Source organism: Mus musculus, chromosome 15 (assembly GCF_000001635.26).
Source record: "Mus musculus strain C57BL/6J chromosome 15, GRCm38.p6 C57BL/6J".
NCBI lineage: Eukaryota > Metazoa > Chordata > Mammalia > Rodentia > Muridae > Mus > Mus musculus.
Genome location: NC_000081.6, coordinates 26,661,398 through 26,689,165, shown reverse-complemented (window position 1 = coordinate 26,689,165; position 27,768 = coordinate 26,661,398). Strand labels below are relative to the sequence as shown.

Here is a 27,768-nt window from a genome sequence, read left to right as displayed (position 1 = left end):
AAAAGGGTGAGGTGTGAGGTCAGGTGAGGGTGGGGATGAGTGGGGGCAGGGACGGGTGAGGGGCAGAATGGGTGAGGGGTGGAGTTTGGAGGCACATACTAGGGATGAAAAATATAGACACTTCATTATTGCTGTCGTTCAGAAAAACAAATATCTGTAGGACATATATGCCTTAAATAAGTCATTGTGTAGCGTGGTCTTCCTGACAGCCCCTATTTAATCATTCTTGCAGCGTGCGACTTGTGACAGCACACACAGATTACCTTTGGATGCTGAGAGTGAGGCTGTTAACAATCCATATGATTAATTTTCTTGATGAATTGGATTCCTGAGTGTGTTTAGCAGGGAGAAGCAGAGGAGAATGTGATTAGGGCTTCAATTCCCTCTCTGCAGCCAGCGTTCTTCCTGGGCCTGGCCAGCTTCTTACCTTTAGTGGAATCTCCACCATGCTGATGGTTGCCAGAAACAATAGCCACGTAGCATTGCACTTGAGGACGGAAGGACGTTATCTATGCTCAGCACGTTTCCAGGTGCACTGAGTAAGGGAGTATGAACAGATCAAAGCATTCACTTGTCCCGTTTCCTCAGTGACTCCAAGGAGCTCTTTTGCCTGTAATGTTTGTTTTACATACTTTTAATTTTCCCCCAGACATAAAATTCAGTATTTGAAAGTTGGTTCTGGCAAAGGTAACCAAATCGCTCTTACGTTAATTCCACAGATGTGTTTATTTGTTCGTGTCCGGTACACTTTCTTTCCTCAGCTTTCTGTAATGGGACATGGTGATAATTAGCTGTTCTTTCGGGGTTTAAAGTCAGCCTGTTTAGTTTGAAACAAAGAAGAGAAGTCCAAAACACAGTATGATTAAACAATAGTGGGATTAGTGTTTTGTAATTTTCACTAAATGATGTACCAAATAACCTCTTCCTTTGCGTATGTAGAGCTTTTTGTATGAAAGCACTCTGGCATGTCAGATGCTCCACCCCTGTATTCTTGCACATGTGTGAGACTGATTTGTGGAATTCTAATACCAAGGTTGGACTGCTTTCAGATGGGAATCACCACATTGTTCTCTGACTATGATCCTTAAAGAGCAAAGAAACTATGGACCTTCAAAATCATCCTCTCCTCTGGGACCAAGCAATGCTAGCCTGATTTTCCTATTAGTATTACAATATGCTCTAATAGAAAGCTATTATACTTAAGGAGGCACCGTTGCTCAGGCATCGCAGAGAAAGGTACATTCTGCCAAGCATGATCGCTCAGATTGAGCAAAAAGCAGTATTGCCTCGGGCCAAACATGTAAATTACGAGTCACGTTGAGGAGTACACTGATAAGAAAATCAAATTAGCATATTTTGCTCCAAACTGGCTGATGGAGGTAATAAAAAGTTGTGAATTCAATGAGTGTTTCACGAGTGCTTTCCAAGTCAAGAGCCCTGCCCTGGCAGGGCTGAGTGTGGAGAGAGGACTCAATCTAACTGTCCTTAAGCAACCTCGTGTCAGCAAGTAAGGCAGGCAGGTTCCAGAATCTGGTGTTTCAGATAAGACACAATATGCTAGAATGGGTGTGGCAAGTTTGGACGCCGTGGAATCATTGGAAGGTGTAGGCAATTAGTGAGTTAGTTAAAACATTTTGTTATATATATATATATATATATATATACACACACACACACACACACACACACACACACACACATATATGTATGTATATATATATATATATATATATACATATATGTATGTATATATATATATATATGTGTGTGTGTGTGTGTGTGTGTGTGTGTACACATATATAAATGATATGGTATATTAATTTAAATAATATTCCACATCTCATAAAGCAACACTGGCATTCCCTTGCTGCATCGCAGTCCCAGGTCTGCTACCCAAGCCCTGCTGAGCAGAGCATGTGTAACCTCTGTGATGGTGGCTGTCAACCATGGGTTAGCAGCCGTGGGTCATGACCCCTCTGGTGACCACATAGCAGATATCCTGTGTATCAGATATTTGCAGTTCATAAGAGCAGCAAAATTATAGTTATGAAGTAGCAGTGAAGTAATTTTATAATTGGGGGCCACCACACCATGAGGAACTGTATGAAAGCATCGCAGCACTAGGAAGGTTGAGAAGCCCTGGGCGAGAGGACCTCTTCCCAGCTCCCCCCCCCCCCAATGTCTTGCAGCCATTTCACAGTCACATCCAGATAATTCTTCATTCCTTTGCTCCATTTTTATTACATTTTTCCCGATATGGCACTTTTCTTCCCTTTGGATAAAATAACCATGAAGAAAGGACCTATAATTTGTTCTAAAGATAGATTTACTTGAATCAAAGGCATAGGGAACAGCAAGGCCTGGTAGCAGAATCCTCAGCCAGGAAGCTAATCTGGGCTGCAGAGAGTTCAAGATCATCCTAAGTTGGTAAAAACCATTTCTTTAAAAAAAAAATGTTTTTTATAGTAAGGGAGGGAAAACCGTAGCGTAGGGTAACACATTCTGAGTTTGATTACCCCCAAATAAGTAAAAGTATGGGGGGAGATTTAAGGAGATCACCTGGTGTAGGTTGGAAAGTGAATTTTTAAGTATACTTGAGAAGAATGAGAGTTGATTCAAAGTGATAGACGGACGTTTAGAAGCATGGTCCAGGCCTTTTCTCTCTGGGTAAAAATGTTTATATTCCACTATTCTATATAGGGATGCTTTGAATATCTTTTCAGAAATTTTGCCATAAATATGGGGGGTGTTAAAAGTAGTATTTTCACTTAGGTGAGTTAAGAAAATTTCGGAAAAATTTTAAATGAGCATTGATACAGGGAATGCAAAGGGTTGATGAGGAAGGGATCTGGAAGAGTTGAACCAGATGTGTGTGTATAGGAAGGGAGAAAGGCGAACTTTAAGTCAGGGCACTAGTGGCAGTCCAATTTTCATGACTTAAAGAGGAAGCAGAGGGGAGTTTGACTAGGAGGCTGATGAAGAAGGACACGTTTGAGGTGACAGAAACTCAGAAAGTCACATGGGGAGATGTCTTAAGGGAAAGAGCCATTTAGAAAATGTTAGGAAACACTGACTCTAAGTCCGCAGCCATGCAAGCCACATTCACAGGGATTTTAGAAATCCTTATGTTATGTGTAAGAGCTAGGACGCATATGAGAAGAATGCCTGTCTTAAGGGAAAGGACTATTTCTTTTGTGAATGGTGACTGGCATCTGAACTGTGTCTGAGACAGCATGCATAGAATATGTGAGTGCTGTGTTTGCACATCTCCTAGGCACTGAACTGCAGTAAAAGGCAGGCTAAAGGCTGCTGGACTGGGCATGTGAGGTCACTGCAGACTTTTGGGAAACAGTTCTGTAGAATGATAATTGGCAAGGGCAGACAGGAATGAGAAGAGCCTAGTGCACTGTGGAAGCTATGGCGTTGGATTGGCTGGCTTCAGTTGCAGGCTTGTGTAGTGCTCAATATCTTTAAGACGGGATTTGTTGTCTTGCTGAGAATTTCATGGAAGAAACAATCGTTTGCACATCCTTTTATCGCTATAACTAAAACGGATACACTCACAGCCATTTGCAGTGTATTCCAATACCCTGTTTTCCTCAAAGCTCACACATTTAAATACAATATATTCCATTTATAAATAAGATACAGCCAATAGGCCAGTTACAAGGGACCTTTAAACCTTGGAGAACTACCAAGGTTAAAGACACCACCCTAATAAAAAATAAATTTCTAAGTGTGGGACCATTCAGATCTCATAAAAAATGGCCTGTTTTGTTTGTTTGTTTGTTTGTTTGTTTGTTTGTTTTGGTTTTTCGAGACAGGGTTTCTCTGTGTAGCTTTGGCTGTCCTGGAACTCACTCTGTAGACCAGGCTGGCCTCGAACTCAGAAATATGCCTGCCTCTGCCTCGGCCTGTTGCTTTTTATACATGTAAGTCCCTCTTCTTATAAAATTAGAAGTCTTATAGGCAGTATCTTTATGTGACTTAGCCAGTGTTCTCTTGCTTTGACGAAACACTGTGACCATGGCAATTCATATAAAAGAGAAAGCATTTAATTGGGGCTTGCTTACAGTTTCAAAGATTGAGACAGTTTTCATCATGGCAGGGATCATGGTGATGTGCACGCAGAGTGGTTCTGGAGAAGTATCTGAGAGTTCTATATCCAGATCCACAGACAGCAGGAAGAGAGGGGGAGCCACTGGGGCTGGCTTTGAACTTCAAAGCTCACTCTCAAGTGGCACACTTCTTCCACTAAGGCCCTACTTCCTAATCTGTCCCAAATAGTGCTACTCCTGATGACTAAAGATTCAAGTATATGAGCCTATGGGATCTATTCTTAATGAACCAACTACACTATGCCTATCCCTGGTACCCTGAGATAGGCACCCATGATCTTGTCCAGAACATGACATAGAACACCTGACTTCAAAGAGTAGGTGCCCTGACATAGTGTGTACTCTATAAAGTCAGAGGACCTGAGTCAAGTCTTACTCTATTTAAGTTGTAGGGTTTTACTGATAGCCCAGACCTGCAAATTTCATTTTCTGGACATGTTAACTTGGGGTATTTGTAATAATAAATAAAATATTATAATAAAGTAGTTTTTGACCCCGCAGTACCATCAAAATGTGAATCACTATGTTCAGGAATGAGAATCAAGATCATACTGTATGTAATTCAGGCCCTGATAATTCAGAATATTTTCTCAAGATTGTAACTTTGTATTAGTTGTATTGGAAGCGTCTTGTGGAAGATCTTGGAACTTCCTTCATGTAAAACAAGTTTACTTGGAGGAAACCTTTGTAAACACCGCTCTTCTCCTGCTCCAGAAAACCCACACCTCCTAAGAGAAAATACCCCTTCCCTTTTATTTTCTATTCTGAAGAAATCAGGTTTTTGTTTGTTTGTTTGTATGTGTGTTTCATTTTGCATTATTATTATCCGTAGTGCCAAAGATCAATAAAATCTCAACACTGACCCCCAGTGACATATATCCTCCAGCAAGCCTCCACCTGCTAAAGGTTCCATATCTTTCCCAAATTGTACCACCACCTGGGGACCAAGACTTTAAACATATGAGCATATTGTGGATATTTCACATCTAAACTACACTCCTTGTTTTTATATATAATATGCATTTGACTGGTGAAGCAAGATCCATGACAGAATAAGACAAAACCAAGAGAAGTCTGGAAAAATGGAAAGTAAGTAAAGAAAAATAAAACCCAACAAAGGAAAAATAGCATTCATAAATGCATACTATTAGCATGGCTGTTTGGGTAGTTATAGAACTTCTCTGGGATCTTTAAACCTTCAAACAACAAGAAAAGGAATTCAGTTTCATATGACATAAGGACTATATTTGATACATAAAATAAATAATTTCCTCCAAACAGTATTAAATGTCTTCCATGCATTTCTGCAACGGGAATATTTTATGCAAATATAGAAGGAACATAGGACATTACAAATAAACAACTCTTAAAGAGGTGTTCTTTTCAAACATATTGAAATACAAAGAAGAAGCATTAAATGACATTTCACTAATAATCCTACTTAGGGAGTTGTTTTATAGACAAAAGCACAATATGAATTGATACTTTTGTTTCAGATTAGTCCAATATTGGGTCTTCACAGTGACACACTCAAACTACTGGTGTATATTTTTAATTCCAGGGATAATTTTGCTTGATAGTGAGTAAAAGGTTGCAGCTAGTGATTCACTGATGCTGTCGAAGAGTGGCTTTGTGTTTGTTTGCAGCTTCTTTCTCGTGGGAATTTTGAATTAAAAATGTTTTCTTTTAAATTTGTGGATTGATGGCTGACATGAAATTATATATGTGGGAAGCCACTTTTTAGAGTTTACTGTACATTGTGGTGGATCAGAAGTTTCTTCCTCTTTCTTTGTTTCGCTTCATTCATTTCTAGGAAATGAAAAAGTCGGATATAAAAATATTTGAAGGTTACAAATTGCTAGAGGACATCTGGTTTATGTGTGCCCAGAGGTGGCTTTCTGAACATAAAGTAAGATGGGAGGCCAAAAAGGGGAGGAAAATATCATGCAGTCTAGTTAACTCGGGTTTTATGAGGAGAATGAGAATATTCTTAGAAGCTCTAGCAACACTTAACCAAAGAGAAAGACATGAAGGAAAGAACACCGTTTTGCTGAAAACACCAACCACCCAGCTACAAGAGCGCCTCACATGTGGAAAGCCAATGCGCCGTGTGCTGAGCAGATCAGGAGTGATGGACAAGGGAAGGGAGGTCCCAAGCCTCTGGTTAGTTATGGGTAGGATTGAACCGAATTCACAGCTACTCTTCTTCCTGGACTGAATGGATTTCTGCTGCCACCCCAGCAGGGAGGAACAAATGCTGAATGTGCTCACAGATCACTTAAATCCATCGCTGCTTAATGGACACTCTCTACTGTTTCCAGAGATATTTTTTTGTCTACAATTACTTAGTGAGAAGGTATTTATGTATAAACATTCCGTGGCGAGAACTACAAATGACTTTGTCTTTAATAAATCAAAATCTGAGATGCACTCCCTAAATGTTTTCTCCTTGTGCTGGTGGCGGAGAATAACATATCTTAATTCTGGAGCTGTACAGATATTTTAAGACGTGGGTTCTGGGAAAATATGCAAGCTGACGTGTAACAAGGAGAAAAGAAGCGCTTGTCAGATCCTGTGAATCGTAGATGGTGCGTGGGGAAAACTTTCACTGTTGTCAGAACAGATGCTTGCCATGGTAGCCCAAGGAGGCAGTAATCTGTCTACATTGTTGATTCTTGCTTTGCTCAATTTCAACTTCCAAATGTAGTGCCCAGCACTTAATAGGTATGTAAGCGATGCCTGTAACATGAGTGAATGGGCAAGACTACATGTTACCTAAGGCAGCTTCCCATGCTAGACAATAGAGGGGTCTTTGTTGTAATTACCTCTGAAAAATCTGTATGGAATGTAACCTTCCTTTTCTTATTTTTTTAAAGTGACAGAATCTTTTTTTTTCCAAAGCATTTTTTTTTGTCAGTGTTATATACTTGATCTTGATGAATTTACCATGAAGTTTTCTCAACAGAGTTTACACAGTTGCATGAAATAAGAACCAAGTGAGCCAAAATTAGCACATTTCTCTTTAGTAAATATGTCTATTTAAATAGCTATAACTTCTTTAATGCTTTAGAAACCATGGCTATGAGAACACAGGGTGACAGTGATCATATCACTGAATGTATGATAAATGTAAATACCAGAGCAGCGGTCGCCATCTTGGTCCGAGACCCGCCGAACTTAGGAAATTAGTCTGAACAGGTGAGAGGGTGCGCCAGAGAACCTGACAGCTTCTGGAACAGGCGGAAGCACAGAGGCACTGAGGCAGCACCCTTTGTAGGCCGGGGACAGCCAGCCACCGTCTGGACCGGAGGACAGGTGCCCGCCCGGCTGGGGAGGCGGCCTAAGCCACAGCAGCAGCGGTCGCCATCTTGGTCCGGGACCTGCCGAACTCAGGAAATTAGTCTGAACAGGTGAGAGGGTGCGCCAGAGAACCTGACAGCCTCTGGAACAGGCAGAAGCACAGAGGGGCTGAGGCAGCACCCTGTGTGGGCTGGGGACAGCCGGCCACCTTCCGGACCAGAGGACAGGTGCCTACCCGGCTGGGGAGGCGGCCTAAGCCACAGCAGCAGCGGTCGCCATCTTGGTCCGGGACCCGCCGAACTTAGGAAATTAGTCTGAACAGGTGAGAGGGTGCGCCAGAGAACCTGACAGCTTCTGGAACAGGCAGAAGCACAGAGGCGCTGAGGCAGCACCCTGTGTGGGCCGGGGACAGCCGGCCACCTTCCGGACCAGAGGACAGGTGCCCGCCCGGCTGGGGAGGCGACCTAAGCCACAGCAGCAGCGGTCGCCATCTTGGTCCGGGACCCGCCGAACTTAGGGAATTAGTCTGAACAGGTGAGAGGGTGCGCCAGAGAACCTGACAGCCTCTGGAACAGGCAGAAGCACAGAGGGGCTGAGGCAGCACCCTTTGTGGGCCGGGGACAGCCAGCCACCGTCCGGACTGGAGGACAGGTGCCCGTCCGGCTGGGGAGGCGGCCTAAGCCACAGCAGCAGCGGTCGCCATCTTGGTCCGAGACCCGCCGAACTTAGGAAATTAGTCTGAACAGGTGAGAGGGTGCGCCAGAGAACCTGACAGCTTCTGGAACAGGCAGAAGCACAGAGGCGCTGAGGCAGCACCCTGTGTGGGCCGGGGACAGCCGGCCACCTTCCGGACCAGAGGACAGGTGCCTACCCGGCAGGGGAGGCGGCCTAAGCCACAGCAGCAGCGGTCGCCATCTTGGTCCCGGGACTCCAAGGAACTTAGGAATTTAGTCTGCTTAGGTGAGAGTCTGTACCACCTGGGAACTGCCAAAGCAACACAGTGTCTGAGAAAGGTCCTGTTTTGGGCCTTCTTCTTCGGCCAGGAGGAGGTCCAAATACAAGATATCTGCGCACCTTCCCTGTAAGAGAGCTTGCCAGCAGAGAGTGCTCTGAGCACTGAAACTCAGAGGAGAGAATCTGTCTCCCAGGTCTGCTGATAGACGGTAACAGAATCACCAGAAGAACAATCTCTAAACAGAGTCAACTATAACTACTAACTCCAGAGATTACCAGATGGCGAAAGGTAAACGGAGGAATCTTACTAACAGGAACCAAGACCACTCACCATCACCAGAACCCAGCACACCCACTTCGCCCAGTCCAGGGAACCCCAACACACCTGAGAACCTAGACCTAGATTTAAAAGCATATCTCATGATGATGGTAGAGGACATCAAGAAGGACTTTAATAAATCACTTAAAGAAATACAGGAGAACACTGCTAAAGAGTTACAAGTCCTTAAAGAAAAACAGGAAAACACAATCAAACAGGTAGAAGTCCTTACAGAAAAAGAGGAAAAAACATACAAACAGGTGATGGAAATGAACAAAACCATACTAGACCTAAAAAGGGAAGTAGACACAATAAAGAAAACTCAAAGCGAGGCAACACTAGAGATAGAAACCCTAGGAAAGAAATCTGGAACCATAGATTTGAGCATCAGCAACAGAATAAAAGAGATGGAAGAGAGAATCTCAGGTGCAGAAGATTCCATAGAGAACATCGGCACAACAATCAAAGAAAATGGAAAATGCAAAAAGATCCTAACTCAAAATATCCAGGAAATCCAGGACACAATAAGAAGACCAAACGTACGGATAATAGGAATGGATGAGAATGAAGATTTTCAACTCAAAGGTCCAGCAAACATCTTCAACAAAATTATTGAAGAAAACTTCCCAAATCTAAAGAATGAGATGCATATGAACATACAAGAAGCCTACAGAACTCCAAATAGACTGGACCAGAAAAGAAATTCCTCCCGACACATAATAATCAGAACATCAAATGCACTAAATAAAGATAGAATACTAAAAGCAGTAAGGGAAAAAGGTCAAGTAACATATAAAGGCAAGCCTATCAGAATCACACCAGATTTTTCACCAGAGACTATGAAAGCCAGAAGAGCCTGGACAGATGTTATACAGACACTAAGAGAACACAAACTGCAGCCCAGGCTACTATACCCAGCCAAACTCTCAATTATCATAGAGGGAGAAACCAAAGTATTCCACGACAAAACCAAATTCACGCATTATCTCTCCACGAATCCAGCCCTTCAAAGGATAATAACAGAAAAAAACCAATACAAGAACGGGAACAACGCCCTAGAAAAAACAAGAAGGTAATCCCTCAACAAACCTAAAAGAAGACAGCCACAAGAACAGAATGCCACCTTTAACAACTAAAATAACAGGAAGCAACAATTACTTTTCCTTAATATCTCTTAACATCAATGGTCTCAACTCGCCAATAAAAAGACATAGACTAACAAACTGGCTACACAAACAAGACCCAACATTTTGCTGCTTACAGGAAACTCATCTCAGAGAAAAAGATAGACACTACCTCAGAATGAAAGGCTGGAAAACAATTTTCCAAGCAAATGGTATGAAGAAACAAGCAGGAGTAGCCATCCTAATATCTGATAAGATTGACTTCCAACCCAAAGTCATCAAAAAAGACAAGGAGGGACACTTCATTCTCATCAAAGGTAAAATCCTCCAAGAGGAACTCTCAATTCTGAATATCTATGCTCCAAATACAAGAGCAGCCACATTCACTAAAGAAACTTTAGTAAAGCTCAAAGCACACATTGCGCCTCACACAATAATAGTGGGAGACTTCAACACACCACTTTCACCAATGGACAGATCATGGAAACAGAAACTAAACAGGGACACACTGAAACTAACAGAAGTGATGAAACAAATGGATCTGACAGATATCTACAGAACATTTTACCCTAAAACAAAAGGATATACCTTCTTCTCAGCACCTCATGGTACCTTCTCCAAAATTGACCACATAATAGGTCACAAATCAGGCCTCAACAGATTCAAAAATATTGAAATTGTCCCATGTATCCTATCAGATCACCATGCACTAAGGCTGATCTTCAATAACAAAATAAATAACAGAAAGCCAACATTCACATGGAAACTGAACAACACTCTTCTCAATGATACCTTGGTCAAGGAAGGAATAAAGAAAGAAATTAAAGACTTTTTAGAGTTTAATGAAAATGAAGCCACAACGTACCCAAACCTTTGGGACACAATGAAAGCATTTCTAAGAGGGAAACTCATAGCTATGAGTGCCTTCAAGAAAAAAAGGGAGAGAGCACATACTAGCAGCTTGACAACACATCTAAAAGCTCTAGAAAAAAAGGAAGCAAATTCACCCAAGAGGAGTAGACGGCAGGAAATAATCAAACTCAGGGGTGAAATCAACCAAGTGGAAACAAGAAGAACTATTCAAAGAATTAACCAAACGAGGAGTTGGTTCTTTGAGAAAATCAACAAGATAGATAAACCCTTAGCTAGACTCACTAAAGGGCACAGGGACAAAATCCTAATTAACAAAATCAGAAATGAAAAGGGAGACATAACAACAGATCCTGAAGAAATCCAAAACACCATCAGATCCTTCTACAAAAGGCTATACTCAACAAAACTGGAAAACCTGGACGAAATGGACAAATTTCTGGACAGATACCAGGTACCAAAGTTGAATCAGGATCAAGTTGACCTTCTAAACAGTCCCATATCCCCTAAAGAAATAGAAGCAGTTATTAATAGTCTCCCAGCCAAAAAAAGCCCAGGACCAGACGGGTTTAGTGCAGAGTTCTATCAGACCTTCAAAGAAGATCTAACTCCAGTTCTGCACAAACTTTTTCACAAGATAGAAGTAGAAGGTATTCTACCCAACTCATTTTATGAAGCCACTATTACTCTGATACCTAAACCACAGAAAGATCCAACAAAGATAGAGAACTTCAGACCAATTTCTCTTATGAACATCGATGCAAAAATCCTTAATAAAATTCTCGCTAACCGAATCCAAGAACACATTAAAACAATCATCCATCCTGACCAAGTAGGTTTTATTCCAGGGATGCAGGGATGGTTTAATATACGAAAATCCATCAATGTAATCCATTATATAAACAAACTCAAAGACAAAAACCACATGATCATCTCGTTAGATGCAGAAAAAGCATTTGACAAGATCCAACACCCATTCATGATAAAAGTTCTGGAAAGATCAGGAATTCAAGGCCAATACCTAAACATGATAAAAGCAATCTACAGCAAACCAGTAGCCAACATCAAAGTAAATGGAGAGAAGCTGGAAGCAATCCCACTAAAATCAGGGACTAGACAAGGCTGCCCACTTTCTCCCTACCTTTTCAACATAGTACTTGAAGTATTAGCCAGAGCAATTCGACAACAAAAGGAGATCAAGGGGATACAAATTGGAAAAGAGGAAGTCAAAATATCACTTTTTGCAGATGATATGATAGTATATATAAGTGACCCTAAAAATTCCAACAGAGAACTCCTAAACCTGATAAACAGCTTCGGTGAAGTAGCTGGATATAAAATTAACTCAAACAAGTCAATGGCCTTTCTCTACACAAAGAATAAACAGGCTGAGAAAGAAATTAGGGAAACAACACCCTTCTCAATAGCCACAAATAATATAAAATATCTCGGCGTGACTCTAACGAAGGAAGTGAAAGATCTGTATGATAAAAACTTCAAGTCCCTGAAGAAAGAAATTAAAGAAGATCTCAGAAGATGGAAAGATCTCCCATGCTCATGGATTGGCAGGACCAACATTGTAAAAATGGCTATCTTGCCAAAAGCAATCTACAGATTCAATGCAATCCCCATTAAAATTCCAACTCAATTCTTCAACGAATTAGAAGGAGCAATTTGCAAATTCATCTGGAATAACAAAAAACCGAGGATAGCAAAAACTCTTCTCAAGGATAAAAGAACCTCTGGTGGAATCACCATGCCTGACCTAAAGCTTTACTACAGAGCAATTGTGATAAAAACTGCATGGTACTGGTATAGAGACAGACAAGTGGACCAATGGAATAGAATTGAAGACCCAGAAATGAACCCACACACCTATGGTCACTTGATCTTCGACAAGGGAGCCAAAACCATCCAGTGGAAGAAAGACAGCATTTTCAACAATTGGTGCTGGCACAACTGGTTGTTATCATGTAGAAGAATGCGAATCGATCCATACTTATCTCCTTGTACTAAGGTCAAATCTAAGTGGATCAAGGAACTTCACATAAAACCAGAGACACTGAAACTTATAGAGGAGAAAGTGGGGAAAAGCCTTGAAGATATGGGCACAGGGGAAAAATTCCTGAACAGAACAGCAATGGCTTGTGCTGTAAGATCGAGAATTGACAAATGGGACCTAATGAAACTCCAAAGTTTCTGCAAGGCAAAAGACACTGTCTATAAGACAAAAAGACCACCAACAGACTGGGAAAGGATCTTTACCTATCCTAAATCAGATAGGGGACTAATATCCAACATATATAAAGAACTCAAGAAGGTGGACCTCAGAAAATCAAATAACCCCCTTAAAAAATGGGGCTCAGAACTGAACAAAGAATTCTCACCTGAGGAATACCGAATGGCAGAGAAGCACCTGAAAAAATGTTCAACATCCTTAATCATCAGGGAAATGCAAATCAAAACAACCCTGAGATTCCACCTCACACCAGTCAGAATGGCTAAGATCAAAAATTCAGGTGACAGCAGATGCTGGCGAGGATGTGGAGAAAGAGGAACACTCCTCCATTGTTGGTGGGATTGCAGGCTTGTACAACCACTCTTGAAATCAGTCTGGCGGTTCCTCAGAAAATTGGACATAGTACTACCGGAGGATCCAGCAATACCTCTCCTGGGCATATATCCAGAAGAAGCCCCAACTGGTAAGAAGGACACATGCTCCACTATGTTCATAGCAGCCTTATTTATAATAGCCAGAAACTGGAAAGAACCCAGATGCCCCTCAACAGAGGAATGGATACAGAAAATGTGGTACATCTACACAATGGAGTACTACTCAGCTATTAAAAAGAATGAATTTATGAAATTCCTAGCCAAATGGATGGACCTGGAGAGCATCATCCTGAGTGAGGTAACACAATCACAAAGGAACTCACACAATATGTACTCACTGATAAGTGGATACTAGCCCAAAACCTAGGATACCCACGATATAAGATACAATTTCCTAAACACATGAAACTCAAGAAAAATGAAGACTGAAGTGTGGACACTATGCCCCTCCTTAGAAGTGGGAACAAAACACCCATGGAAGGAGTTACAGAAACAAAGTTTGGAGCTGAGATGAAAGGATGGACCATGTAGAGACTGCCATATCCAGGGATCCACCCCATAATCAGCATCCAAACGCTGACACCATTGCATATACTAGCAAGATTTTATCGAAAGGACCCAGATGTAGCTGTCTCTTGTGAGACTATCCCGGGGCCTAGCAAACACAGAAGTGGATGCTCACAGTCAGCTAATGGATGGATCACAGGGCTCCCAATGGAGGAGCTAGAGAAAGTATCCAAGGAGCTAAAGGGATCTTCAACCCTATAGGTGGAAAAACATTATGAACTAACCAGTACCCCTGAGCTCTTGACTCTAGCTGCATATGTATCAAAAGATGGCCTAGTCGGCCATCACTGGAAAGAGAGGCCCATTGGACACGCAGACTTTGTGTGCCCCAGAACAGGGGAACGCCAGGGCCAAAGGGGGGGAGTGGGTGGGTAGGGGAGTGGGGGTGGGTGGGTAAGGGGGACTTTTGGTATAGCATTGGAAATGTAAATGAGCTAAATACCTAATAAAAAATGGAAAAAAAAAATGTAAATACCAAAACTTGTGTATGAGCCGATTCAATACTTTTATTTACTGTTTTATGTTTACATAAAAACCATAGAAATAAAGAAGTTTGTTGACATACATGCACACATATTTTAGTAGTCTGCTCTGGGCTAGATATTCTTTAGTTATAGGAGGGAAACTAGTAATGTATTAAGGATCTTGTCTTCGTGGTACTCATATACTAAGGACGCAATCAACTCAACAATATTATAATTGTATTAAACTGTTAGTCCCCAGAGTAGATAGGGTGATTAAGGAAGTGAGGCACTGGGGATGGTGACAGGTTCTCACAAAGGTTCTCCGGGAAGCTGGGAATAACCACAAAATCCAGGAACTATGCATTTCCAGTAGTACCAAGAAAGGAGGAATATGGTTTTAAAAAAAAAGTATTTGAGGCCGGAGTATGCTCAAACTGTTTTCCAAACAGGTTGTGGATGCTGTATTTGCTACGGAGTGAGCTGACAGAAATGTGGTCTCATGCAAAGACATAAGACAGAAATGACAGAGTTTGTAAAGTCTCAGAACATATCCCTCTGGTATCGTGTGGGGGTGGGGGAAAGAGGGGGAACCCTAGTTTCATCCCTGTGAAAGAAAATGAAGAGGGGAGTAGGAAATCACAGGTACAGTCTGTAGTACATAGATGCAATATGGATTTCAAGTAGATGGGCCCTTACATGGTGATATGCAGACAACGTTCCTCTGAGCACAGGCTCCCATTGATCAAATGCCAAGGCAATTGTTCTGTGATCCCACCAACCCCCAGGCTGCCAAGAGGACCCAGCTTTGTCAGTTCCAACCTTTACTTATGATTTATACTAAGGTGATTTGGGGACAAGCCTGAAACCATGAGCCCAGCAGAGAACAGTGGGATTGTGAAGATCAGTGTGAGGCCAGGCTTTTATGATGTTTCTACCTGAACCTAAAGGCAGGCAGAAGCCAAGTGGGTTGACTGGTAGATAAGAGCCTGCACTGGCGCAATTAAGCAATAAAAGCCATGAACAGATTGGCTGTTACTGTTTTCATTTTGTCCTTTATGATTGATAATGGATATTTTCTCAGCTGATACTTTATCAAAATATGGGTAACAGCCTGTGTTGTCTGTGACCTCCCAGTAGAGACTGTTCAGGCAAAGGAAATGGAGAGGCTCTAGTCAGCTGCGATGTAACTAAGGATGCAACACCAGATCAATTGATGTCTAGCCAAAAGTAAACAGTGTTATCTAGAGTTTTCATCTGTTACTTACTCTTCCATCCATAAATATTGTCCTACAGTTTTGTTTATCCATGTGCTTGTGTCTGCTTCTCACCCCATCTCCTCACCTCTTTCTGTTTCGCCAACTGGGGCAGCTGAACTTGGCCTCTTGCCCGGCTCATTGTAAGGAATTAAGCTGGCCTGTTCTAGTATTTGGCTGGTAATTCTTTTCATTAACCCTAAATGTTTAAACATCTTCTGGCTCCATCCCAATCTCAGTCTGGCAATGTTACCTCTTCCCGTGGTACTCAATCAGGAGTAATTTTGTACTCCAGGGAGTTTTTGGAAAAGCCTGGAGACCTTTAGCTTGGCATGCTGTAAGTTGAAATGAGCAGGGTTGCATAGCATTATACTTCGAGTAGGAGAGCCCTGGTAACAATGAACCACATGACCCCAGGTTCCTGAATTGACAGAGGTAAAGAACTGTGACCTATATTCCACAATTAATTCATGTAGATGTTTGATCCTACAGATGAGTTATAGATGGTTTCTGATGGGAAATATATTAGTATAATCTAGCAAAAGAAATGTAAACATGACAAGGAAGGGGACCAGGAAAAGAAAGAGGAAACAAATAGAGGAAGAAAGAGGAAAGAGAAGAGGGAAGAGAAGAGAAGAGAAGAGAAGAGAAGAGAAGAGAAGAGAAGAGAAGAGAAGAGAAGAGAAGGGAAAAGGGAAAAGGGAAAAGGGGGAAAAGGGGGAAAAGGGGGAAAAGGGGGAAAAAGAGGGAAAAAAAGAGGGAAAAAAAGAGGGAAAAAAAGAGGGAAAAAAGAGGGAAAAAAGAGGGAAAAAAAGAGGGAAAAAAAGAGGGAAAAGAGGGAAAAGAGGGAAAAGAGGGAAAAGAGGGAAAAGAGGGAAAAGAGGGAAAAGAGGGAAAAGAGGGAAAAGAGGGAAAAGGGGAAGGGGAAGGGAAAGGGAAAGGGAAAGGGAAAGGGAAAGGGAAAGGGAAAGGGAAAGGGAAGTTAAAGAATGAGCCTATACCCAGAACGTGTGTTATCCATTACTATGAAGAGTGGTGTGAGGTGCTCTTTAAAATTTTATAGCTACCAACTGAGCTTGTGGGCAATGGTGTTAAGAACTTTGGACCAAACCTGTTCAAGGTGCTCATCTCCAGTTATTCTAGTGTTGTTGATTCATGAAAACCTCATAATGAAGACAGCTGAATAGACATTCATACTAGTTATAGAATTATTTTGAAAGAATGTGTCCCTCCTAGGTCTGAATTCCTAATTATTTTTTGAATACAAAGTGGTGAGCCATGAAATCATATACAGACATGGAAGAATTACTGACTCAGGGGGTTATTTATGTGTTTGTATGTATGTGTGTGTGTGTAAAAATTTTAATCAACGAAAAAGATGCTATTAGTTTGCTAGGGTATGAGGGGCAAACATGGGAGTGGTTGGAGGGAATAAAGGGAATGGAAAAGTTAGATAGATAGATAGATAGATAGATAGATAGATAGATAGATAGATAGATATCACATACATTATATTTTAGATGAGAATTCTATTGGCTTTATTTACTGAATAGAAATATTTAAGAGCCGACCATGTGTCTATCTTCAAGGTTTTAGTACACCAGACAACAAAATAGATAGAAATTAGTGCCCTTAATGAATTAATATCATAGTGCATGTACTTTGTTTATTTGAAGCACAGATCATTAAAGGCAACAATGAATGTCAGACATCTGGAGTGAATTACCTTGAGCTTTCTTACTACCACAGGATGTTCTTCTAGCTACAGCCTGAGGTCCTGTGCACCACCCCCCCCTTTGCATGACTTTGTCAAACAGTCTGTCTACACTTCCTGGAATATCTCTGATGAATAATTTGATTTGATTGGTCCATTCTCAATCTATGAAATACTTTCCAGTTTTTGTGGGCTTTAGATTTTGCTGTTCTCAAAAGATTCTTTCCATTTCATTTTTAGTCTCAAGCTGTTGGCTTTTTTTCTGACCTACTAAGACCAGACCAATAATGAGAGTTATTAACTGATGTTAGTTTACAAAAAGAAGGAATGGGAGATGTAACATCTTGCCACATATCAAGGATTTGCCAACACACCAGAGAACTGTTAGTGACCTCTTATTATATATATTATAGCTTTATTTTATTTATTTTACATGACATGTTTTTATGCAGATGTGGGTATGTTCCTCCCTAAAATTAATCAACCACAAATTATTCTTCTAGAACATCCTCAGGAGCTTTGAGCAACTTCAAACAGAACACAGTTCTTAACTACAGTCTTAGAAAAATGCACCCAGGGATTTGTCCTTTCTTTGCAGCAAAATATTGGCTTAGGGAAAAATTATAATGCAGCTGTGTTAAGATTTTTCCTAATTTTGTCCCTGAAATTTCGCTCTTCAGCAGCAGCAGACTCTTGGACCAGAAGCAATAAGCTGGGGAGAGGCTGGACAGTCAGCTAGTCATGTGATGCTTCGATTAACTGCAATGAGAAAATCTATAGTCAATGATAAAGTCTCAGTGATGGATTTTCTTTTATTATATATCTTAGTTAAATTAATTGAAGGAGGAAGACATGACCACTGTGGGTGGCATCCTTCTTTGGAAAAGATTCTGAACTGTATAAAGGTAGGGAAAGGAAAACAAGTATTAGAATATATACATTCATTCAGACTGTGGACTTGATGTGGCCCATTGTTTCAAGGTCCCATTGTCTTGGCTTCCATGCTCTGATGGACAGTTACCTACAGTTGTGAATCAAATAAGTTGGTTCTCCTTTAAGTTGCATTGTCAGAGTGTTTTATCATAGTAATCAGAAAAAGAAACTAAAATACTCCTCTACTCTTTGCCTTTCTTTCTCCTCCAATACTATGCTTCTGACTGATGAATCCAATAAACATTTTAATGTCTGAGTTCCCTACATTGTTCTTTCAGCAGATCATTTATTTCCTTGAGAGCTGATTTTGGCAAGTGAATAATCAGGTTTCTGAATAAGCTTAAAAATGATCAGGGGCAATGTTTAACCTCACTGTCAAGTGATGCATAGCCTCAATGTGAGTTGTGTGATGCAGCAGAGCAGTTGATCACAATTGCCTTGTATTCGCCCTGATCTGTGGACAAATATGACAAGGTTGGGAGTTCACTTACAATGCAACATTAAAACTCTCAGTGATTGGGGAAATTCTGCATGATTTTTTTTTAATTGGCTACAAGAACAAACAGACACAAAGTTCTGGTGGCCTTCTGTTAGAAAGATTACGTTCATAGACCTATAATCTTACTCTTTCCTCAGAAATTCAGAATGGATTCATTAGTCATCTTGGTATTGAGCACTGTTACCCAGACCCAGTTAAGGACTGAGTTTTTCTAGTGGCTGTTTATTATTCCTAGAAGCAGTAGTTCTTTCCATAAAAATAATGGAAAGGAGTAGTTGGTCATGCCTTTACAATATATTTCAGTTTCCACTACCTCCAACCCTTGACCAAGATTGTATTTTTTTTTTTTTTGTATTCTTAATTTACAACAAGCACCTGGAAACTCTGTTAAGATGACTTAAAGAAGTCTGGACGGGGTGAGAGCTGGAGTTCCCAGCCTTGACTATACTGCCAGCTCAGTGTAGGGCCAGGGATTACCCACTATACCCACTAAATCCATGCATTTCTGAGTTCCCAGTGGCATAATAAGTAAAATAGGTGATACCTGGCTACTTTTCTTGATTGCTGTCCCATTTCCTTATATAGTACACACATGTGTACAAACACATGTGTGGGTCAGAGGAAAACATCGGTGAGCCCTTTTTCTGCTTCCGCCAAATGGGATGGAACTCAGGTCTTCAAGTTTGTTGCAAGTGCCTTTATTCACAGAGCCATCTCATGCCACAGGGCCCGTGCTTCTCAGTGAAAATGAAAGGAAGGAAGGGAAGAAGGGAGGGAGGGAGGGAGGGAGGGAAGGAAGGAAGGAAGGAAGGAAAAGAAAGCTTGTCACTAATGCTAATAATGCTAATAATAACTCTTAGAAGTCCCCTTTCTCACAAAGCCTCCGTGATATTAACACCAAGGATGCAGTCTCATACAAATAATCACTGGACTTCATGATATCTCTGACAACCGCCAATAATAAGTTAGGAAAATAGTTTCATAGTTACTGGACACAGTGGTCTTTGGAGGACTTTCAATCCATTCGCCATAAGAGGAAAATTGGGAAAAAATTCTACCAGTAGATTTTAATAAGAACGGGCATTTGGGTGAATAGAATCAGATGATCTAGATATTAGTGGTAGCTCTGAAATAGTAGAGAAAGACTACTCCCCTACACACACACACACACACACACACACACACACACACACACATTGGTGTTTGAATACAAGGGGCAAGGTTATAGCTGGAAAGAGTTTTTATTTGGACTGATGCACTCAAGGTAACTGATTTGTTATAATTTATCACACATACTAGTACCATGGAAACACAGAAATAAGGACTTGATTAACTTCACAAGGTAGGAGTTTAGAATATTAAATTATGCAGAAGAAATATGAAGGCCTAGATTTCTGTTTTTTTTTTTTAATTTCCTTTTCATGAAGTTGAGAAGAATTTTATTCATCAGGAATTGCCACAGAGTATGGAGTAAGCAGTATTACTATGAGCCCCACCCCCAGAGTATAGAGTGAATGGAATCACTATGAGCTCCACAGAGTAAGCCAGATTGCACACCACCACCTGTGACTTCAAGCTCTGTGTCTCTTGTGTCTCCTGTTTAGAACTCTTTCCTAAAAGAATATGCTCTTTTTTCTTCTTCCTTCAAAGAGAAGTTTTATGCCCCAGAAAAGCTATGGGAAACGATGACAGAATAGACAAAACCAGAGAGGCCAATGCCAATGCGCTGCCTCACAGAGGCCATGTGGCACACATTGGCTGATGCTGCATGCATTCAATGGACCAATAGCACTTTCACTTTTCTGAAAGAAAAACGCTTTGATATTTTGTTCCACTTCTAGGAAGCTCAGAGGGGCTTTACATACTGATCTCAAGGAGTCTCAACTTTCCAAAGACCTCAAGTCCTGGTGACACACAGAATGCTAAATGTTTGCCAAAGCTGATAACAAAAATGTACTCAAAAATATTCTATGACCAGACGTCTTGTGCTACTGTCACAGAGACATGGATGTCAGAAAAGTCGGCTAGCATTTTCCTTTTTATCTGCGAGAGAGCTAGTGACTACTGGTGCCAATGTCTTCTCATTCATAAATGAAAGTTATTTATGTTTCCATGTGTGTTTCTGTGAGATAGAGAGTACCTATGTGTGCAGGAAATCTTTGTGCACTCATGGGACTCCACAAGCCCCAAAGGCTGAAGGCTGGGGACAGAGGGAAGTGAGACTTGGTTAGTACCCACATCAACCATTCTTTCTCCACTCTATAATGTTTCACTTTCTCACCAAACTCAACGATTCCCGTTTCCAAGATAACAGATAAGTCAAAATGGCCTATTTCCCTCCTTTGTTCTCTGACACTGTTTGTCTTGGTTGGCATGTATTCCATAATTAAATTATGGCTATGATGAAAGAAGCAACCGGTGGAAACACTGAATCCAACAGCCAAGAGGAATAGGAAGAAAACCCATCAGAATGACAAAGTCAAAGTTGCCATGTGTGCCCAATGATGGAGCTCTTTTTGATACAACCTAAAATGCTGCAAAAGTTATCTCTCAAATTACCACCAAGTAAATGAGTGTTAAATGTTTATACCACATAACTTTAAAGAGCCATCATTCATTATTTTTGAGCCACAATCTTTTGTTTCTCTCAAATGAGTAAAGAAAAACCTAGAGAGATACAAATATACTTCAAGTAAAGCTGGGGGATATCCTGTTCTCTGAATTGTCTGGGATATATTCTATTATGCAAAGCACCCACATGCCACAGAAAATTATCCTGCTGTTCAATATCTCAGAGAAATCAAATTACTATCCCTTACATGTACATGGTCATGAAGACGTCTTTTAAACACACAGCTCAATGATGACATGTTAACCTCAGGCACACGTGCACTATATATTACACAAAACCCTTTGACATTAGCTCTGATGCAAAGAAGCATGAAACTAAGTCATCAATGAAATAGCACCAAGTAAGTAGTCAGGGCTGCTGTTTTCCTCCTGTATCTCTGCTGAGGTTTTCATGGTCTCTTCACTGGCCAGTAGGCTGGACCTTACAGAGATACAGATGGACCCCATATTTAGATTTTTGCAGCTTTATGAGAGTGCACAACTGACATACATATAACAGAAACAATACTTTGTGTGTGTGTGTTTAATGTAGACATCTTCCTAGAGTCTATGTAGAGTAATATGTAGTATGAACATGATCTTGTCTGGAGGCTCAGTGACAGCAGCCAGCTACAGCTTAGAGACAGCTCTCCATTCACAAGCATAATCACCAGGGTCGCCAGTGTGCTGAGATGCTAGCCTATGATGGTTAACAAGCCAGGTTCCAGGTTCCAGGTTCCACTATTTTCAGCTCACCTGAGACTTTATGGGAACAGAGTGCTGCTATAATCAATGAAATTTTGTGAGTCCTTTGAGACTTTTGTTGGAGTTTTACAGAATAACAAGGTGTATTAAAAAAAAAAAGAACAAGGCACCCTGGACCCCAAAATTTAATATGTTATAGTATATAGTGCAAATATCTCATCTTCAATAACTCTGCATTGAACCAAGAAGTCAGAGACCTTTGTCTAGGCACTTGCTATAGAACAGTGCAGAAGATGGTGAGACAGAAAGATAATGAGGATAATTTTAATTTTCAAGGTGTATGTTGTCTGGATCACTGAGTTTACTGAAGCAAATGATTGCCTCTCAGCAAAAAATAAAATAAAATAAAATAAAATAAAATAAAATAAAATAAGATAAAATAAAATAAAATAAAATAAAAACTGTAAACATTTGAACTCTGATGTAAGCCAGTGATGTCCAGATAGAGAATTAGAAAATTCTGAGTCATTTCCTTTTAAGTGATCATAAATACCAGACATTTAAAAGTATATATCATGAATGGGAAGGGAAAAGAGGAGAAAATGTGAGCTTATTTTCTTCCAGGACAGCCATTGCCTTTCAGTCCCCTGTGTGCATGTTAACAGAAGTGGCTTCTCTTTGAGTTGTACAACAGCCTGCTTTTCTCATTTTCTTTCAACCACTTCATGTTGCTGTTTTCTGAGTTAGTTAACTTTAAGTACATCATTTCCCTTTCCTTCTCTTCCTATCTAATGGATTATGTCTCTTTGGGTACTATAAATATCATAGTGTAGTGTGCAGGAAAGAGAATAGGCTGGCAAGGACTCTGAAATCTAAAGATGCCTTGGGTCTGAGCTTCCTGATTCTTTGCCACCTTGAAATGGATGACATATAGAACTAAAAAGATTTTTTTCTTCCAGTTCATGGGGTCTCTTTTCTCCTGGAACTGGAACTGCCACGTCACATGTTTAATTTTTTTTTCCATGTAAGTCATCATTCAAGTGAATGTTACATGGAAGTAAGGTGTTTGGATTATTTTATTGTGCAGCAATGTGCTTTGATATGTTCCCAGCACTGAAACAGAGCATATGGACTTATTAATTACTATATAACGAGTGACCCTGAAGCTTGATGGCATACATAATACATCACATGTTTTTTATCATATGAATTTTTCTATGGGGCAAGAATCCATAGAATCTGGATCTGGCTTGGGTGGAGCCTCAGCTGCTGATCCTGAAGGTGTCAGGTTTACTGAAAAACAATCTTTCTCTAACTGCATCGTTGGCAGTATTCACTCACCCACAGGCAGTTACAGGAAGAGTTGAAGTTCTCTGGCTGTTCGCCAAAGATGATCTTCAGTTCCTTGTGGTGGGATCTGTACAACATGGAAGCTTACTCCATCAAAAGCACCTTTGAGAAAGCCTTTTGTTAAAGTATAAAGGACATCATTTCACCTTTTGACAGATTTTGTTGCTGAGAAGCACAGCTGTAAGAGAATCCACAAGAGCATGCATAGTGTGGAGTGGGCATCAGGATGAGCGATCTTAAAATATTGCTATCACAATCACTTTAACTTTTAAAATGGTTCATTTTATTTTATGTGCATTGCTGTTTGCCTGAATGCAGAGAGATGGATTTGAGCCTGTTGAGCTTGTAGGTCAGAGCTGAGCATCAGATCCCTTAAAACTGGGATCAGGGATGATTGCGAGATACAATGTGATGCTGGGAACTCAACCCATATCTTCCTCTAGAGCAGCAATTATTCTTCACTGCCAAGGTATCTCTTTAATGCCACAAATACTTTCCTCCTCCTCCTGCTCCTCCTCCTCCTTCTCCTCCTCCTCCTCCTGCTCCTCCTCCTCTTCCTCCTCCTCCTCCTTCTCCTCCTCCTCCTCCTGCTCCTCCTCCTGCTCCTCCTCCTGCTCCTGCTCCTGCTCCTCCTCCTGCTCCTGCTCCTGCTCCTGCTCCTCCTCCTCCTGCTCCTCCTCCTCCTCCTGCTCCTCCTCCTCCTGCTGCTGCTCTTCCTCCTCCTCCTTCTCCTCCTCTTCCTCTTTCTCCTTACAGTAGGAGGAAAAGAGCCCCAAAAGCAAGCAACAAAGCCAGAGACAGCCCTACTCCCACTGTCTGGAGTCCCCCAGGAAGAGTAAGCTACACAACTCTAACATATTTTTGCAGAGTGCCTAGCACAGTCCCTGAGGTTGTTGGTTCAGTCTCTGTGGGCACAATCACTTTATTAAAGAACCGTCCCAGGCTGGGTATTGACTTTAATCTAAACAGGTTTCTGTTTTAAGGTTCATATTTCATCTAATATTTGGGAATTATTAGTTCTATTAGCCAGAGTGAATGATTTAAGCTACATCATTCTCATTATCTGTAAATATAAAGTTCTAAAATTAAGATTAAGATTAAAGGAATACTACCTTCTTATAATTGTTTGGAAAATTAATTGAAATAATTCCTGGAAAGCATTTATCAAGCTAATCAAAGAATGAAATACATGACTTGTGATTTTTTTTTTTAATGCGAAAAGGCTAATAAAATGTTTCTACCTAGCTTTAATTTAACATTCTGGTTGAGATATTTTTAAAATGCATTACAATTCTTTTTTTTTTTTTTCTGAACAGCTTATTCTGAATAGAATTGAGTCTGTAACCAATGGCCTTCACATGAAATCTAATTGTCACCCTGTGCTGACATACAGTTGGGCTCTAAGGAACTTTGGCCTTGTTCCAAGCTATGTTTTCTTCAGTGTTTGTCCCACACTGCTTTTGAGAGTCGGTGTCTGTTGTCTATATGCTGCTGCTGTTGTTACTGTTGTTTACTCTCTTACCAACACTGGAACGTTGTCACTTATCTTTGAACTATATGTATCAAACTTTCCATCTTTTAAATATTTTATTTCTGAACCTTTTTGCCTTGCTACTGTGAAAATTAATATGCATTCTGCTTAAGAAAAGAAGATAATGTCTAAATCCATTCTATTTGCCTCTCCCTGATAGTACTTACTTAGCTAAGTATTTGATTACAAATCTGTAATACTTTATAGTTTGGATATTATTGACATAGGGTATTAAATGTTTCATTAGCAGTAAATTCAATCATACATATATGCTGAACATCTGTTAAATAATTCATCTATTATGTAACAATTGATGTAAATAAGTATCTTAGAAATAATTTAAGTATGAGAACATACAAGCTGCAAATTTGAAAAAAATTCTTTTGAAATATAAAATGTGAAATCTTCTTTTGGAAAAAATATCTTATCATCTGTAAAAATTGAGATAAGCACTAGATCATTAAATGGTGTGGAGTTGTTTCTGTCATAAACTATGTCTAATTCAACAGGAATCACTAAGATGGAAGAAAATCGTGCTAATCCTTTCATATCAGCACAAGGGTGACCTGAGTTTTTTCCCTTATATCAAAGCATTTTTCCATCTTGGACTCATACTTTTTTGTATACCAAGAAAAAAGCTTGAACTCTTTGGAGTTGAAAATAAATTATGGGACACACAGTTTATTTCTCACTGATAACTGTAATCAACTAGATAGGAGAGGGTTTTCCAGAGAGGGGAAAAGCATATGTTTATACACGCATGTGTTTATGGAAGTACAGATGGATGGGTGGGTGGATGATGGATGGATGGATGGATGGATGGATGGATGGATGGATGGATGATGGATGGACGGATGGATGAATGAGTGGATAGATGGATGGGTGGATGGGTGATGGATGGATGGATTGGTGGAGAGATGGATGTTGATGGATGCATGGATGGATGCATGGATGCATGGATACATGGATGGAATAAGTTTGAGAATTGACTCAAATGTTATGAAGGCTAAATTCCATGACACACTATATGATAGCTAGAGCTACGAGGATGCCAGTAAGGAAGTATGCTCAATGTTGAAGGCCTCAGAATATGGGCTGGAGGGCCCAGTCTAAGTCCTGGAGTCTAAAGACAGTAGAAACTGGAATTAAAAAAAAATGCAATTGGTGATGTGTGGTCTATTCCTAGATGCATAGGTAGAAGATTGAATCTTTTTTATCCCTTCTGTCCTACCTGGACTCTCAGTGGCTTAAAAGGTGGTCAGCTACATTTCTTGATGGCAGAGCATACAGTCTCAGGCAACAGATCTAAATGCTGATCTTTTCCAGAATCACCATAAACAGACATGCACATGATCTACCTGCTATCTGGGCATGACTGTGACCCCAAAGTTAAATAACACATAGAAACACTAACAAACCAAAGAGTAAGTAATAGCTATTGAGTGACATCATGTCTCACACTATACAGGTAGAACCATGACAGCAGGGTACAGGGATAGGAACAACTCTCAACCATGATCACAGGACGCTATTATCATTTCATGTTTCAATCAGAGCTAGTGTAAATGTATGTACAGAGATGTATGTTCAGATTTCCTCATACCTGAAGCTGGGAGACACCTTTTGGTGTGAAGAAAATCATGGTGCAAATAATGGAGACATTCGTATAGAAAACATTAGGAAAGGAAGGGAAATTAGCAAAAGCACAGATCTACGTGAGCCACAATGACATAAGTATATCACACTGGTGAAGAGAGATAGGGGCAGCACCCCAGGCTCACAAAAGAGAGAGGTGTGAGCTTACCTATAAAAGCTCACACCTGTTAAATACCTGATGTCTTCCACTTTTATATAACTCTCCTTACCCTCAGCCAAAGGCAGAATCTGGCCATATGTCTCTGTTTTCTAAACAATATTCTAGGTGTGAATTACACATGTTCTGTTGAAATTTGAATGTCTCTGCACACATCTGTGACCCCTCTGCACAGTGAGGCACATGTTTAATTCTGTCCTCCTGCAGAGTGGTAATAAGGAAGTATTCAATAAATGGTTGTTAATTTAGTTAGTGCCACAAAACTGGCACACAGGCACTGTCTGTTCTGGTTTCACGGCTAAGGATGAAAGTGACGAATGAATATGTAAAGCCAGGGACCTAAAAACTGCACATCTTCTTCTGAGCTCTTGCTTTGCTGTCATGAATACATCTCTGAGTACTTTGAAATACAATTGCCTCCATTTTAACCATGAATTCCGTTATCCCTGGTGTATATTTTCTTAGAATATATTCACTCCTGGATAGAAAGAGGAATCACTTTGCAATATGCCTACTTTGTTTCAGGCTTGGCCTTGGTTTTACCTAGCCTCATTAAACCTGAAAAATAGCCGAGACAAGAGATAATCTAATTTTCTAACTCATAAACACCAGTGAAGAAATCAGTCTGCCTTCCACATGCCACATTTTATTCCGATGGACAGAACTCTCTGAGAAGGCAGCTATCTATCCCCTAAGTTAGTTAGATCTTTTCTTTTCACCGTGATATAAAATATTTCTGTTTTAAAAACTGATAGTCTTCCAAGGTATGCTGACATACACCTATTCTTCCAAGACTTGAGAGGCAGATGCTGTGAGCTAGAAACCAGTCTGCAGGTTCCATGGTGGATTCCATGGAGATTCTGATTCAAACAGTAGATACAGGATTACCGAATGAGATTCTGATAGAAACAGAGATAAAATTACATTTTTTAAAAAAATCTAGAATTCTTATTCAAAAGAGGGCATGCCTTAAATGACTGAATGAACATTCTTTCATTCCATGGTACATTAGTAAACAATTAAGAGTGGGC

At 40.4% G+C, this 27,768-nt stretch overlaps 1 protein-coding gene and 1 long non-coding RNA gene across 2 annotated transcripts in view; one reads left to right on the top strand and one right to left on the bottom strand.

Moving 5' to 3' along the window:
* The window catches only part of Fbxl7 (F-box and leucine-rich repeat protein 7), a 355,111-nt gene that overhangs the window by 206,399 nt on the left and 120,944 nt on the right, over positions 1–27,768 (top strand). The window lies entirely within an intron of this gene.
* On the bottom strand, positions 16,817–23,958 carry Gm52205. The gene is made up of 3 exons (XR_003951617.1): positions 23,385–23,958; positions 19,273–19,462; positions 16,817–18,055 (listed from the first exon to the last, which is right to left on the bottom strand). It is a non-coding gene; the product is annotated as a predicted gene, 52205 (long non-coding RNA).